The sequence below is a fragment of the Fukomys damarensis genome, unplaced genomic scaffold (genome assembly GCF_012274545.1).
Source record: "Fukomys damarensis isolate Sample0158 unplaced genomic scaffold, DMR_v1.0_HiC HiC_scaffold_27, whole genome shotgun sequence".
Taxonomy (NCBI): Eukaryota; Metazoa; Chordata; class Mammalia; order Rodentia; family Bathyergidae; genus Fukomys; species Fukomys damarensis.
The window spans coordinates 33553615-33560335 of record NW_022900939.1 but is presented as its reverse complement, the minus strand read 5'-3'; the positions used below and the strand labels follow the sequence as shown (position 1 = coordinate 33560335).

Below are 6721 nucleotides of genomic sequence, written 5' to 3'. Positions count from 1 at the left end.
TGTGTCACCCTTCTCTACTCCTTTACCACATCTACTCCCCCTGTCTTTTCACACAGCACATGAAAGTCATTGCTGCCACCCTGTTCCATCCCTGAAATGCATACGCAGCACATGAGCCTGTGGCACACAAGTACGCCCCTCCCTACACTACAGGATGTACGTATCATGTCTTTCCATCTTGTAGCACAAGTGCCTCTCCATCTCTGAAGTACATACACGTCCCATGGCTCTCCATTTCATTATCCCCCATCCAGCCATGTTCCACCTGGCAGACCCTCCTTCCTCCTTCACCTGGTCTTCCTGCGTTGGGTTTCAGCTGAGAGGTTCCCTCATCAAGTGCTTCCTTTTAAACCCTTGCCTCCCCACCAAACTAGGAATTCTCATCTACTTCCTGTGATATGGATTGATTCTCTCTGCGGAGCACTTGGAAAGACAAGCTAGAGAGACTCATCCCCTGCAAGAGAGGACCAAGGCTAAGGACCATTCCATCACTACAGCGCATGGGCCATGCCCGTTTAAGGAAACGGTATATTCAGGACAGGAAATGAAGAGAGAACATTTCTCTGAAAATTGGCATTAGTGCTGGGATTGAGTTGGCCATGTGAAAGACTGCTGGGGTCAGGGTAGAAAGACTGGGAAGACTTCACACACCTGCCACTCGGTTCTGAGGTCCAGTAGAGCCAGGCACGGTTGCTGTATCAGTGTCAAAGAGAGATGCTGTGTAAAGACTCTGCTGAGCAGGAACAGAACACTTACAGGGCAGACCTCTGACATTGTGGAGGAAATCTATGCCCTCTTGTGCAGATAATTACTCTCTTTTGGACAAACAGCTTCTGCTTTGTTACTGGGCCTCTACAGAGACTGAATGCTTAACTATGAAACATAGGGTGATCATGTGATCTCTGCTTTCTATATTGAAAATGGTGTTATGTAACCTACTTAATCATGATACTTAGTGTACACAAGAGTACTCTGTCATCAAGTGGAAATGGTATGTTAGAAACTAAACTCCAGTAGTTTTGGAAGGTACAGGTAAGTGCTTGAGCAGGTGGGTGAGATTCCTTCACCTGCTAGAGTAGAGCTAGCACCTCCTTATAAGCCATTAACTGAGGAAAACTGAGGAAAAAGAATTTGAGCCTGGTTTACAATTTATAGCCCCACTCAGAGGGGACAACAAAGGGGCATTACACATAAAAGTCTTTCTTGTAGGCAATATTTTGAAAAGGAAATGTGACTGTGAGAGAGACAGAGAGACAGAGGCAGAGACAGTGAGAGAAACTGAGATTTACCCAAAAGAACAAGTGGTGTGGCCAGATCACCAGAGAGCTGGAAGGAACGGGACTGGAAGATTAGTCACGACTATGTTGAAAGAAGAGCCACGTAGTGGAGCTCTGAATTGGCACAGAACGTAAAGATGTTTGTGGGCCACAGAGATGACCATCAAAGAGGACTCACAGCAGAGGAAGCTCTCACCGAGCTGGACAAAAAAATGACTTGATCTGTAGGTGACAGGCACCTCTTTCCCAAGTCATCTTAGTGCTTGCTCCAGGCACAGCTGTCATGGTGGCAGCTACTGATGGTCTCAGTAACTTGGGCTATCGCATTACTAAGGGTGATGTGGCTAATGCTATTGCTGAATACATCATCTTCCATTAGGGGAAGACAAAACAATGTGTTGAGGGCTCATGAGACTTTCAGGGGCAGGTCGATGACATAAGACCTTCTCTAATATAGACACACAGAGATTTGTCCTCAGCAGAATAGACACACAGTCTGGTCACATATGTACCATAGCACCCATAGTGCCACGTATAACCCCCCAAATACATTATTTTCCTTATTGTGCTGACCAACAAACTAATTTCACAGCAGTGAGCTCGTGCCCACATAATTAACTCGTCTTGCCACATACCCCATTACTCAGAAGTAGTTCTTCTGTATGAAGGTAGAATGGTTTATTCAGTACTCACTTAGGGTGCCAGTTTGTAACTCAAACTGGGGCTGCACTGTTGGTGTCTCCTGTTCTGAAGATTCCAGCTTCTTGGACTAGGCAGCTACTGGTCCTCTCCAGCCTTCAGAAACCATTGGGGAACTATTCAGCCTGTAAGCATGTAAGCCTCCTCTTAGAATCTATTGATTTTGTTTCTCTGGAGGTCCCTAATATACTATTATATGGCACTGTTGTTGCGACAGAGCAGAGCTGCCCAGTGCTACAGCCAAATGTTTCAGCTCAGTGTTGCAGCCAAGTGCCACAGCTCCGAGGCACAGCTGAGCTTGCAGCTCAGTGTGGTGGCTCTGGAACACACCTCTTGGAATTTGAAGACTCAAGAATCCAAGGTCAGTTGAGGTGGACAACAAATCCCTTCTTACACTGGTGAGCCTCATCAGGCTCAGAGAAGTCTGAGTACTCTCACACAAATGAGAGCCTCCTTATATAGGGATTTACAGGGTAGGCGAGCATGCTCACTGAAGGAGGGGGCAGAGTTAGAGAATACTCCCACAGCAGAGGGGAAGAGTTACAGAGCATTCCTGAGAGGATGCAGAGCTTAACCACCTTCTGGAAGGGGCATAGCTTAACAGAATATTCCTGAAAGGCCACACAATTCAGTCACAAACCACTTTGATACACTGGACAGAGCCCTGCCTAGAGCACAAAATGAGCAGTTATAGAATATTTCTGAGAGGGCGGAGCTTAAAAGAACCTTTTTGTGAGAAGCACAGTTTAACACAACATTCCTCAAAGGTCACACAGTTCAAACAATCACAAACCATTTTTGTACACTGAGCAGAAACCGTACAGTTACAGAACATTCATGAGGTGGGGCAGAGCTCAACAGAACATTCCTGAAAGGTTACACAGTTCGAACAGTCATGAACCACTTTGATACACCACTTTGATGGCAGGAAAATGTAAACACAAACTTACATTTCCAAAGCAAACACTCTGTGAAGAAAAAAAAAGAAAATGGAGGCAAGGTAACGGCCTGTCTTGCCATACAGCACTTGTCTATCGCTCTCTCTCCCATAGCAACATACATGAATCTGGTTATCAAGAGGTGGAAAGGAAAGTAGCACTTTTCACTATTACACCAAATAAAATAACCAAAAGACTGCTTTCAATCAGATGTTTGTTTGTTTCTGTGGTGCAGAGGACTGTCATATTGATTATGCTCACAGCAGGCTGTAAAGAGTTACCCCACAATGGGCTTGTTTATAGAAGTGAGTGCAGTCCAAAGCCTACATGCTGAGGTCAGAGTAACTCATACCTGAATTCCGTTCCCACAACTAAAACATTCTCATTAAAAGGACAGTGTTCTAATTATAATTGTATATTTGGTCTAATCTGGTCATAATTCGAGAATGCTTCGTCTTGTCCTCTATGAGTCTTGCTTACATTAGTGTCCATAGAAACCACGATTGATCTTCCTCTCACCTATTCCCGCCCTTACACATAGCTTACCTTTACCCCAATTGATTACTAGTAAAAATCAGTGGCTTAGATTGGCCAGCAGCTTTGTCGGTTGCACCAGCACTGGTCATCCTGGCGCTTCACTCCCTCTTACTTCTGGCTCTTAGTGTATTTTTCTTCTCAGGCCTACATCATATACTGGGCAGGACACTGGAGCCTAACTGCAGGGGTCTCCAATACCATGGTTGTAGTGATTGAGGTATGCCCCTGGCCCTTTTTATTTTGGTACAGAGTCTCGTTATGTAGTCAAAACTGGCCTCAAACTTTTAGTTTCACTGCCTCAGTCTCTGAAGGGCTAGAACTACAGGCCTCAGCCACCACACATAGTTACCTAAATTTTTCAAGTCTGCATTACTGAAGTTCCTAGTCCACCTGGGAATGATTCCATTAGGGGACACAATGATTTTACTGACTTGAAGAGTGAGACTGACACCAGGCCACTTCGAGCTCTTCGTGCCACTGAGTCAGCAGGCATAGAGGATTGATTAATCTACTGATAGGTGTGACTGATTCCAAACACTACAGTGTGATGGTTACAAATAGGAAGTCAGGTTACATATACACAATAGGGGCATCAATTCCATCCAGAACCCAGGAGGGTTCCTGGGGCTTTTTTCTATACTTTCAAGTCAGTTATAAAATAAGCGGAAACAACAGCAAACTATAAAAAGGCAGGATAACTGAGGACTGAGCCCTCCTAGGAATTATGGTTTGAGGCATTACAGAAAGTAAAGAAAGTAGAGAAGCCTCAGTTCTTTCAGAAGAAGACTATGAAGTAGATGGAGAACTCAGCCCCACACATCATGACTGATTTAGTTAGCGACTTCATGACAGATCTTAGAAATGTTAACTATAGTAGCTTTAAAGATTTTTTTTACTCTGCTGATTAAAACTGTGAGCATATTTGCATGGTTTCTTTAATTTTTCCATTTTTATTTTATTTCCAAGTTGTTGAAGTTAATTTTACATTTTAGTCTTTAGGTAGAAAACTGTTCCGAGAAACCCAAATGTAATTGAGGAGAAATGATAACCAGTAATGCGCACGACTATGGGAATGAATCTTCTTGCTTGGGAAAAGGGTGGGATCTTCTTCATTTGTAAGGAGAGCTGTATTTTGTTCAGTAGAAGCAAAGACCCATTTTTTTTTCAGCTTTAATTGAGTTTATTGGTACATTTTAGGGAGACAGTACAGTTACATTCATTGTTGGGATCTTGTACCTCTACATGACAAGTCTTGATTCTCATTTTTTCACCTTACCCCTGCCCTCCCTTCACCCCCTCCTGCCCCCGATCTACAAACACTTTATTTTCATTATCTCACATTTTTTTCTTTTCCCTTATTACCCTTCCCCTACCCATCCCATCTTCCCTATACCTTTAGCTCCTTTCTTCCCATTTCTAAATGTCAGTAATCTTATTAGGATCTTATGTATTATTGCAGGTTATTCACACCAGGGAAACTATTCAGTATTTACACATGTGTGACTTATTGACTTATTTATTTCACTTAGGAGTAGATCTTCAATATGTATCCATTTTCCTATGAAAGAATCTATTTTCTCGTTCTTTATGGCTGAGTAATATTCCATTTTATAGAAAAACCACATCTTCTTTATCCAGTTTTGAACGGATGGGCAAATGGGCTGTTTTCAAGATTTAGCTATTACAAAATGTGCCACTATAAACAAGGGTGCGCATACTTCTCTGTGATATGATTCTTTTAGTTCTCTTGGAAAGATACCCAGCAGAGGGATGGCTGGGTCAAATGGAACCTCCAGTCCAAGCTCTTTGAGGTATCTCCATATTGATTTCCATAGTGGTTGCACCAGTCTGCACTCCCACCAACAATGGAGAAGGGTTCCTTTCTCCCCACAACCCCGTCAGCATTTGTTATTGTGTGATTTCTTGATAGCAGCCATTCTTTGTGGGATGAGGTAGAATCTCAGTGCTGTTTTCATCTGCAGACCCAATTTTTTTTACAGGAGTTTAAATGTGTGTGGAGGTGCACACATTAGAAACCGAGTAGCCAATGGAGTGAATGCTGACATTTAATTCAATCTGTTATTTCCCACTTCAAATTTATCCTTCGATATCTGCCATGCAATAATGGCCTGAAATCTTTCAGTGTTTGCTTTTGTTTTATGAACATGATGTGTATCAGTTTTGTGAACAGAGGATCCTGGAAGGACACTGCAGGAAGGAGGGGCTTCCGTTCCTGATACTGGTGTGCTGTGGTGTCCTTTTTGTCCCTATTGTGTGGTCTCAATGTTTTATATGGTGGTGGGGAGAACCAGGGGCACTTTGCCCCACCACAGGCTCAGCGCATTCAGTCCCTGGGCAACCTCACAGCCTTGGACATGGGCACTGGCCTCTCGAGACACTGTGCACTCCATGGTGCCCTGACCCCTCTGCACATCTCTCACCAGACCAGCTTGCCTGTGCCCCAGAAGGTTGCTTCCTGCTACCAGGAAATGTGGGCAGCTCTGTCCCACGCAACCAATCAAAACCCAACCCCATCCAGTGGTCTGTAATTACCCCTTCTTCAATAAAGGTCTGACTCCAAGGCTTGAGAAGAGGTTCCCCTTGTTTGACTTCGAGGTCTTCCAATGTTCTTATAGCTAGTCTTGTATTGTAGTTTGGCAATTCTTTATGTTTAATATCTATATTTAAATTACTTTGTGATTTCTCTCTCCTGATTGATTGCAGTATAGGGCTATAATTAATAAACCTGCTGACTTTTATTCACAGAAAAGGCCATGTGTGGACATATGTCTTCCATTTCTTTGGGTAATTATGTAGAAGTGTAATTGGTAAAATATTGTAAATGTGTGTTGGTCTTCTAAGAAGTTGTCCAATTATTTTCCCGAGTGGCCGTCCTACTTTACACTCCCCGTAAGAATGTGTGAGCATCCACAGGGCTCTGCATCTTCTCTCACACTTAGAATTGCCAGTGTTTTCAAAACTTGGCCATTTCTGTGTGCAGCAATTTCTCACTGTAGTTTGAAATTCAATTTCCCTGATATTGGTCTTTCATCTTTCAACATACTTGCTTGCTATACATTTAGAGTATTTTCTTCTGCCAAATGTCTATTTAAAATTTTTGGTTGCAGGATTTAGAAAAACTGTTTATGTATTCTGAACTTACTTTATGGCACAGACACAGACAGACAGACACACGCATGCACACATGCACACGGTCAGCTCTCTGTATGTATGGGTTCCCATCCACCGATTCAACAAACTACAGATCAC

The 6721-nt window shown here is 43.1% G+C and overlaps 1 long non-coding RNA gene across 3 annotated transcripts in view; it reads right to left on the bottom strand.

Annotated features, from left to right (window-relative positions):
* LOC117283528 overlaps positions 1 to 6721 on the bottom strand; it is a 46652-nt gene that overhangs the window by 30337 nt on the left and 9594 nt on the right. For 2 of the 3 annotated variants that reach the window (XR_004514563.1, XR_004514562.1), the window contains exon 2: positions 1971 to 2101. The exons of the other annotated variant lie outside the window; for it this stretch is intronic. This is a non-coding gene — a long non-coding RNA (uncharacterized LOC117283528). The remainder of the gene's footprint in view (positions 1 to 1970; positions 2102 to 6721) is intronic. 3 annotated transcript variants of the gene reach the window in all.